Raw genomic sequence first — 10,549 nt, 5'->3', positions numbered from 1 at the left:
GAAGATTGTGGATACTGAAGAACAGGATGGGAATGTAGATGCATGGCTGTCTGAGAACTTTGTATTGGAGATGGATCAAGTCTTGGCCAGGTTTAGAGATGAATATGTCAATATTCTTGAAAGCAATGCCAAGGTCTTGACTCCACAGGATATCTATGATGCAGTGACTGAGGTCTATAAAGCTCAACTAAAGGCTTTTCATCTATTTGGTAAAGCTCTAGAACTCACGTTGACTGGTCATGAAGACAAGATAGGGAAGCTGGTGAAGGAGAAAATGGATGAGATTATACCATCTCAAGTACATATCACCTCCAAATTCAAGCATTTCGCTGATCAAATGACTAGGATGGATCTAAGTACTATTAAAAAGAAGTCAAAAATATTAAACAATCCTTCATTACCCTTCATGAAGTTGTTCAAAAGCAAATAAATAATACAAATGACTCAAAGGTCAAACTGAAACAGCTTCACCGGAGCAGATTTGAGCCCTCTACCTTGCTTATGGATGACATCAAACAAGCTGTGGAAGCAACTTTTGGCTCCACAAGCTCTTATCATCCTGGCTCAACTTCTACAAATCTGCAAATCTAATCTCTCCAAAACCAAGTCTCAGAATTTCAAACCTCTAATGCTTCTCTTAGTGCACATGTCCAAGCCTTGACTTCTCTAGTCAAGAATCAACAAATAGACATCCATACCATGGTGGACTCTCATAAGCATCTTCAAATGCAGAATTCTATTGCTTTGGGGGCATCATGGAGAAGCTCAATATTTCACTGCCTACTTTACCTGAACAAATAAGGCCAGAGTTACCAACTCCCCTCCTCATGCCTGTCACCAAGACAAAGGGGGAGATTGAAGCTAGGATTCAATAATCTAGGGATGCTAAGGAAAAATCTAAAGAGCCTGCTCAGGTAGGATAAAGCTCAAGTGCTCAAGTTGATGTTGGAAAAGAAAGACTTTTAAGGGCTGCAGAAGGACCCAATCAAGATCAGGAATTCAATGACCTTCTTGCAACACTAAGAGTGTCTCTTCAACACAATTATATGGCCTGCAAGAAAGCTTTGGACAAGAATATCAATTTCATAAGAGCAGTGGTGGTGAAAGTTTATAATTTTCTAGAGAAAAGGATTGTCATAAACATCAATGATGGTGGTATCGGCAGGTGTCTCCAGTTGACTCTTCCATATCTTCAAACATTAAGAGCATCTGAACTGGATGTAATGACTGACAGAGTGAATCCTGTTATTCAAGAAGATGCTCAACTTCTCCAGGATCTCAAAAAGGCACAGATAACAGCTTTTCCAAAAGCCTATCTATATCCACACAAAGGAGTAGTTTATGTCTGTCCAACAACCAGTCAAGCAAGATATATCATTGTTCCTAAACATTGTGTATAATCAAACATGAGGCTGATCATGACCTTGCAGTCTTATCTAAAGCACAAAAGGAACAAGAAGCAGGAGGATGTGGAGATGATAAAAATCTTGGACAAATATCTTGTAAATCCTGACACCATGTTGCCAAACACTCAATACAATTTAAGGAAAGATGAGGATGATGATTAGCAGAAGGATGAAAAACAGAAGCCTTCTGGCTCAAATCCAAGTCAAGCCTCTAAAGCAACTGGTAACAAGGACAAGAGTCAAGGAGAGAAGAAGGAGGATGAAAAGAAGGATGATGAGAAGAAGAGAGGAAGTGAGAGGAGAAGCAAGGAGAGACATGATGGCTTAGAACCAAAACAAACCCTAAAAATCCAAACACAATTAGCTCAATCTTTAGCTCAACCTTCAAAGTCAACAATCTCAAACATCAAACAACCTCAAACCTCTAAGCCCAAATTTCTATACAGACAAACTGCTAACTCTTTTCTTAAAATTCCAATCACCACAAGCCAAACATCTCTTAAGAAAATCTCAACCTTAACTTCTGTCAAACCATCACACAACTGGATGAAGGGACCATTTGGAATTATTTCAAGAAGAATGATTTTCTACCCTTAAACTGGTGCTGCTCAGATGAAGACTATTATCAACAACTGGCTGAGGAAATAGTTAGAGTCTGGGTTATCACTGTAAAGGAAGTGAGAATCTACTTTCAGGATGGGACCTTCACTTTTCTTGGTAGCAATTTAATGGACACTCTCTCTCCGACAGAAATTAAAAGAGTGATAAGTTTGCTGAAGGACAAGGATACTGCTACAAGAGCATGGAGATCAGTTCTAGCTGAATGGTTGATTGTAAGGGAGGAGAGAAGAGCAAGGGGTAAAGAAGAATATAAGGAGAAAAGGAGAAAGTATGATAAGGAGATTGAAATGTATATCAAGAGATCAGAAGAACTTAAAACAAAAGAGATGAGCAGAATCTCCAAAGATGGAAGATTTCTAAATATAAAAGCTAGCTCATTTTCAAGATTCAGAATTGAAATGTTAGATGGTTATCCAAAGCAAGACAGACTCAAACTGATAGAAGCTCTAACAGGGACTCCAATCATAGAGGAACTTGAAATTCTTGTATATTTAAAAGACCTCATTAGAGCATAATCAGAGGTTCCAATATTTGTCTGATGCTTGTAAATATCCAAACTCAAAATCATCTAATGTACAATTGCTGTAATTGTGTCAATTTTTATATTAGTCTTATTTTCCATTATAACTTGGGGTTAGTCTTGTTAACAGGCATAAATTTGCGTTAAGCGATCTTCTCACAAATTGGGGGAGATTGTTGTGCAACACATGCCTGTACTTTAACAAGACTAAGTCAATTTGACAACCCTAAGTAAGTTGTATTGTAATCTTAGTTGTATTTTGTATTGTAACATTTAAAGTTTGTAAAAATATTAAAAGAGCATACTGGAGTCTTCTTCTTTAAAAAGTATCAAGCCTAAGAATTCTATCTGGAAGAAGATCAAGAAGATTATGCCTCAGAAGAATTATGAAGAAGCTTGGAGTTGAATAAATCTGTTTTAGGAAAAATGTTCTAAGTCAAGATCTCTACAAGTCACATATTTAGTGTTATAGAGAAGTCATTCGAGAACTACAAAATGACTTATAGAGAACTCAGGAAAGCTACTAGAGAACTCAAATATATCGACAAGCCAAATTAAAGACATGAAGATTGGAGATGTCGATAAGTCAATTCTTCACTAGAGAACTCAGAGCTATCGACAAGTCAACATTCATTAGAGAACTCAGAGTTATCGATAAGTCAAATTTCACTAGAGAACTCAGAGATATCGACAAGCCAAAATTCACTAGAGAACTCTGAGTTATCGACAAGTCACATTTGAATAGAGAACTCTGAGTTATCGACAAGTCAATAAGTCACTAGAGAACTCAGAGATATCGATAAGCCAAAGTGAAGATATGAAGATGAGAGATCTTGATAAGCCAAATTCTCTTATAGAGAACTCAGAGACCTCTCCAAGTCAAATCAACAATGGATATTAGAGAACTATGGTGGAAAATCAACTTGGCAAGTTTGAACAGAACAAACCTGAGGAAGGAGTAGTCCTTTGTGTTTGATTCTATTATAAGGGCCTTCACATGCAGAAAGACAGGATATGAAAATATTTCAAGTGTGGTGCAGAAGCTGGTGTTCTCAATAGCCCACAACAGATACTTGAATGTTGGTCTATTGATCCTGGAAGAACTTGCAACCAGGCTGACCATGCCCCAATGTGCTAGAGGTAAGGAAATTTTCTTTCCTAGATTTATTATGTCTATCTTAAATCATAAGGTATCAAACATACATTTGTTGAATGGTATGGACAACACTAAAATAGGCAATTATAAGAAAGTGTCCAAAATTATATTGGTTCACTTCCTACAAGAATAAGGTAAATGTGATTCTAAAAATCACTCCATTTATGATGGAGAGGTTCAGGACTTACCCTTACCGTATGCCTAATATGAGATCAAATACTCAATCTAGTACAACTATGGTCCCTGAACTTGTAGAAGCTCAAATACAGGAAAACCAACAGGGGCCTTCCCGAGCTGAGACCACTTCTTCAAAACAAATAGCAGCTAGAAAACCAACCACTTTATCCTCTCAAAAGGATGAAGTGAGTAAAAAGAAGAGAAATGAGATAACCCTTACAGTAATGAATGGGGGTGGTGAGGAACAAATACAACCTGAGTCACCCTTGGTCAGAAAAACAAAGAAGGCTAAGAAAACTAAGTTGACCACTCAAGCCACCTTTGTATCCTTCCAAAAGTATGCAGTTGTACAAATGGGGACAAAACAGATTCTAGACACATCCTCTCAATGGGATGTTTCTATTGAAAAAAGCATTCTCCCCAATGCCTCTTGTAAGGAGTCTGGACAGCCAACACTTGAACAAATCCAAGTGTTTGGTAGAAGAAATAAGGATGGCACACACAAGGAGAGCACATCCCTTGAAGCTCACTCATCCATTCAGGGGGAGCTGCCAACACTCAATCCTAAACTTCAAACTCTTATATCTAATATTTCTTCTTCCTATACTGAAACACTTGAATCATATCCTCAAGTGTTGCCCCAATCAAGTGACTTGGTTCAAGAAACCTTGCTCACCACCCAGAAACCACAATTAGTTGGTGAGAGGCTACATGTTGGGGTAGACCTTGATGACACCAACACAAACATGGAGGATTCATCAGTTTTTACTGAAGACCCCGTGGAGATCACAAATGCACCTTCATGTACAAATCAGTCTTCACAGACTGTTAGGTTATAGGGTAATACTCCTAAGAGGGAGCTATCTAAATCTTCTCCAATTCAATTGGAGGTTCCTATTCTAGGAACAACTCCCCTCAAAACCCTGGCTGAAACTACTTTGACAATTGAAGATGGTAGTACAATTGCCAATGATCCTGTCATAGATGAGGCAAGAATAGCATATTTAAGTGACAGTGTGGTGCAAGACACACAAGGGTTTGAGACTGTTGCAAATGACAGTAGAACAGTCAAATCCCCTCCAATTCAAATGGAGGTTCCCACAACTGGTGAGGAACAACACCCTATTATAAACACAGAGAAATCTGTGAGTCAAACTGGGACTTCTGTCACAGGTGGTTCTGATCCCTCACACCAACCATCAACCTCACAACCTCAACAACCACACCTCCTCTCACAATGGTTGCAAACAACTGACTCTCAACCTCCATATGTGGATGATCTTCTTATTGAGCAAATTTCCGGATTAGCAAACATCTCGCAACATCTACTTACTTCAGATATGAGCAATCAGGACTATCAAGCCATTATGTTAATGTACAATGAAATTTGCTCTAATTTGGATTGGATATATTACCAAAAGCAAAAGATCATTTACCTGTAAGAATTCTGATGAAAGGCTATGTACATATATGCATTCATTTTTAAAGTCATCAGGCCAACCTATAAGTTTTATCTCATTAACTCCTGATATAGAAACATCATGCCTGATAAGTGATTTTTATACTTGCCTTGTTCAAGTAGTTCATCTACACAAGAACACAACCAATCACAAGCAGAACAAAGATCCAAGAAAAACAAATAAAATGTCCTGCATAAAATAACAAAAAAACTTATAATCCACAAAATGTAAAGATGAGAATCACGACAAACACACATGTTTCTATGCAGATAGAATTATAGAAATTTACCGAAATCATACAGTTGTGCTATTCTCTTGGCAGCATAGTCCAACCACCCATCTGACCGAGCATCTAGATACTCTCTTGTCAAAACTGTAGTCATGTTATGATACTGAATTTCAGACACCCTTAGTTTAATTCATGTAAGCGTAGTGATAAGTAAGGAATCCTTTTCACGACTAAAACTACATCAAAATAAATTTGAAATCCTGTTTGTAGAATTTATATAAAAAGTTAAACATTGTAATCAAAATTCATAACCATGTAACCATGTGTTAATTTTAGAAATTAGCGTAGGTTCGTGTTAGTTATTTCATAATATGAATAGGGTGACCACATTGATGTCGTGCACCCAGTGAATTTATCAAGTTACAAAAGTAGCAGTCTCTTGAAATTGAGAATACTTGATTGTGAGTAAAAAATACTTGAGATGACTGGGAATAAACCTTAAGTATTCTATCTATACTAGTATTTATCCTATCACCATCCTAAAAAATGACCCTGAGTTAAGATAGATTGAACTACCAAATAGCCATACTGCCAAACAAGGATTGAAAAAGACTGTGGAAGTCTTCATATTGTATGATATCAGGTAATAACATTCTGAAGCATAGGACAACATCATATTCAAGAATTAACATACACGAAACAAAGCAGGAGTTTAGTAAGTAATTATTAATAGGGTGCTGATAGGAAATATTGGTCTGGTAACACTTATTAGTACTTAAAATTTTCTTCACAATGCAACCTCTATGTCTCACTGTGTCAATTGACAAACAACATCCTACGAGAAAACTAGTCAATTAAGGACTCTCCCACATAACTTAGTATTAGCTCTTTTAGGGCCTGAAATTTTTTACAAGTTTAACGTTGTGGAAAATGACAGATGAAACACCCAACAACCTATATTTGTCATCAACGGTGAGAAACAGAGAGCCTCAAAGTAACAAGTAAAGGAAAAAGAGCAAAAGAATACCAAATAGTCAAAAAAAAGGGGAATCAGATTGAGGAATATGAAACTTAATCTTAAAGGTACACACCAAACAATCCCCTCTCTTCCAGACCTTCATAATCAAGAATCTTTCTACAATTCCAAACATAAGAAAAATCATTTCCACTCAGTAGTACAAATAGTCTATATCTAACATTGAACACATTAAATTTAAAGCTGAAAAAACAAGATCTTGATATGACACAAAGAATGGAAATGAAAATCCACATACCTGCCACTTGAAGAAAAAACACATCCAGTAGTAGCAAGAGCTGTACACAAAATTAATAAGAAAAACAGAAATATGCTCACAATCTTGAAAAAGAATGTAAATTTACATATCAAAACTAGCAACAAGACATGGAAACTCACTTGTGGATTAGCAGTAGGAGTTAGATGGAAACAAGACATGGAAAGCTCGATACGATCACAACCAACACACTTAGTCAAGTTAGATGAGAACAAAACCTCACAAATTTTATCTCTTCTCAACTTAAATTCTTGTGGACAATCAGTAGCAGCAACCATAATCCCATGTTCAATTATATCAAATATATCAGAACCACTACAAGTCCTAAAATAATTCCTCCATTCATCGAGTTTATTTCCAGGTTCAAAAGCAGCCATTACTCAAACCAGAGCAAAACATAACAAGAAAAACACAACCCATATCCTAAAATCAAATTCTAATCAATACCCATATATCAAAAGAAAGATGATCAAAATCAAAAGTTAAAACACCCAAAAAGATATGCAAATTATATATGCTCTATCTTCAACAAAAAAATAAAAAATTGAAGGGTCTTAAATATCAATCAATTATATAACCATCTATAATCAAGCAAGAGAAAAGAAATTGTAAGAGAAGTCAATAAAGGTATTGTATGATAAATATGATGTATATTCTTTATATGGGTATCTATCTTTGGGAAATAAAGGGGGGTTTATAGCTTAATATATTCTGATAAAAAGAAACAAGGGGCGGAATAGAATTTTGTGTGTATATGTATGTATAAAAAACAAGGAAAGAAGAGAGAGACAAAGACAATTTAAAGGGGTAACCAGCAAACAATCAAACAATCTAGAATAAAGAGATAGTCCCTAAGAAGAAATTTATTTATCGAATTGATGTTGAAATGGGGTGACTCTTTCAACTTCGTCACTCTCTATTATAAAATCAGAGATCTGAAGAAGTCCTGCACACATAAATAGAGAGCGATTAGTTGAAGTTCAAGTAAATATAAGCCCTAATTGAATTCAAAAAATGAAGAAACCCATATTTTGAACTTAAATTGAAAGCCCTAATTTCAAAAACCAGCCTCATCCCATGAATTAATTGAGATCCTAAACATACGATGAGGTTGTAGAGACAGTGCGATGAGATTGCAGAGAGGCGTCGTGTAGTGGTCGGTGAGGTTTGAGAGAGAGAGAGTGTTGAGTGCAATTTATGACACTTTATTATGCTACAATAAATTTTGAATTGATTCGTTTGTACTCAAGTTGTTAAGTGTTTTAATGTATTTTCTAGTGTTTTTGCATTTCAGGCATTAATCCGTGAATCAGGTGAATTAGCATTGTTTGGTGCTAATATGGTGTCTAGGTGGTGTTGGACTAAAAGCTGGTGAAGACCGGATCGAATCTGCAGGAAAAAGAAAAGAAAGCTTTGGCAGAAGCCCAGCGCGCCCACGCCAGAACTTCAGAGAGCCAGCGCGTCCGCGCTGATCAAGCGTGCGGCCGCGCCAGGTTGGGATGCAGAATTCATGTTTTGAATAGAAGACTGATTTTTTGGGGTTCTATGCTGATCAGGGCTACTATATAAACAAATCTAGGTCATTTTTAATAACTAATCAAGCGAGAGACACTTCAAATCTAAGGAGAAGACGGCAAGAGACCTATAGCACGAATCAACAAAGGCGAAGACGATCTAGTTTATTCTTGTGAATATTTGTTTTGAGTTGTAACTTTGGATGCTCATTTCTTGTTTTGTTGAACATATACTCTTGTGTTATACTCTGTTATTTATTTGTTATAAAGACTATGTTTGTTATATCATGTTTTCATCGGAACTCATGTTGGTGATGAGTCCGATTATGGGCTAATAGTTATCGTGGGGTTCTAGCGGATTTATTTATGGATTTCTTTAGTTAAATTGTTTGATGCCTTAGTATATGGTGATTGTATGATATCCTAGTATTGGTTGTGCGTATTCGTCTTATGAGAGACGCAAACCTAGAAGATAGTGTGTTAATTCTTAATGAAACAAAAGTGAATTTAAGGATTAGAACTTGCCATGCTAGCATAGGTTCATGTGGTTGTTATGCATGATGCGTAGGTAATTTTAACCATCTTACTTGCCTGTGTAATCAAGATAGATAACTTGTGCTTAAACCGTTATGTTGTCAAATTCTATAGACTTATAGGGTCTCAATATAATTGGTATATATTCAGCTTCTATCTCTTTTGTGGATGTATGGTAGTATGGTACTCGTGCAACAAAAGTTGGCATTTATCAGTTTCGTGTTATCTGATTAGTGTCACCACCATTACATGCTAAGGTTAAAAACAATAAGGCTATTGAATGAAGTGTTTAATGAAGTTAGAATCCCATGTTTGTCATATATATTAATTCAGTCAATCTTATTCTCTTAGTTATAATTGTTAGTTTAATTCTTAGTTATAAACAACCTCAATTTGTTATCGTCTTAACATTGAATAATAAACATACATTGTTGCTTAAGTGCGTGAATTAATTAGTTAACCAATACAGTCTTTATGGGAACGAATTAGAAAAGATTCTATACTACTTGCAAACTCGTATACTTGCATGTATTATTAGCGTATGTTTAGCGACCAACAAGTTTTTGGCGCCGCTGCCGGGGACTGCAGTGTTAATTTATAGTTTATGTGCTTTCCATCAGTGGTCGTTAAAGTTCATTGACTCGGACATTGTTACTTATCTGTTTCCTTGTCTTATTTCAGGTATTCTAGCAAGGGTATATACATACGCGTTCGCGTACTCATAAGAGAATACTGGATAAAGCCGAGGAAGAAGTTGTGGTAGTTCATAAGGAATTTTTGAGGAAGAAAAGAAGGTAGAAGAAGAATAGAAAGTTGAAGAACCAGCTTCAGTAGAGATGGGTTATCAAGCGAAAAATCCTAAGGCTTTGATGGACCATTCTCAGCCTAAGATTAATGACATTCAGTCCAGCATCATCAGACCAACCATCAGGGCTAACACTTTTGAGATCAAGTCAAGCACGATTCAGATGACACAGAACTCAGTTTAGTTTGGGGGTTCTCCTACTGAAGACCCCAATATGGGTTATCCTACTGAAGACCCCAACATGCACATCAGGGATTTTATCAAGATCTGCGACACTTTCAAGTTTAATGATGTGACTGAAGATGCTATCAAGCTACGCCTCTTCCCATTCTCTCTAAGGGACAAGGCTAAGTGCCAGTTACACTCTCTGCCAGCAGGATCTATCACCACTTGGGAGGATCTTGCGCAAAAGTTTCTAACTAAATTCTTCCCCACGGTGAAGACTACTGCAATCAAGAATGCTATTACCCAGTTTGCTCAGCAAATAAGAGAATCTTTGTGTGAGGCTTGGGATCGATACAAGGAGATGCTAAGGAAGTGCCCACACCATAGCATGCCTGATTGGATGATTATCATTTGTTTCTACAATGGATTGGGGGCTACTTCTAGACCCATGCTTGATGCAGCATCAGGAGGAGTCTTGTGGGCTAAGAGCTACGATAAAGCTTATGAACTTATTGAACTGATGGCTGCTAATGAGTAATAGAATCATTCCCAGAGACTGACTCAGGGAAAGTCTCAGGAATTCTAGAGTTTGATGCAGCAACTGCTATCGCTGCCCAACTTAAGGCTTTGACGATGAAGGTGGACACTTTGGCTAATTATGGAGTTAATC

The 10,549-nt window shown here is 36.8% G+C and overlaps 1 non-coding gene across 1 annotated transcript; it reads right to left on the bottom strand.

The window, feature by feature from the left end:
- Positions 1 to 10,162: 10,162 nt before the first annotated feature.
- LOC141681096 (small nucleolar RNA R71) lies at positions 10,163 to 10,269 on the bottom strand. Its single transcript, XR_012558539.1, has one exon. It is a non-coding gene; the product is annotated as a small nucleolar RNA R71 (small nucleolar RNA).
- Positions 10,270 to 10,549: the final 280 nt, after the last annotated feature.

Source organism: Apium graveolens, chromosome 8 (assembly GCF_009905375.1).
Source record: "Apium graveolens cultivar Ventura chromosome 8, ASM990537v1, whole genome shotgun sequence".
In the NCBI taxonomy this organism is placed as follows: Eukaryota; Viridiplantae; Streptophyta; class Magnoliopsida; order Apiales; family Apiaceae; genus Apium; species Apium graveolens.
The sequence above is the reverse complement of the archived record's forward strand: the minus strand, read 5'-3'. Positions and strand labels throughout refer to the sequence as shown.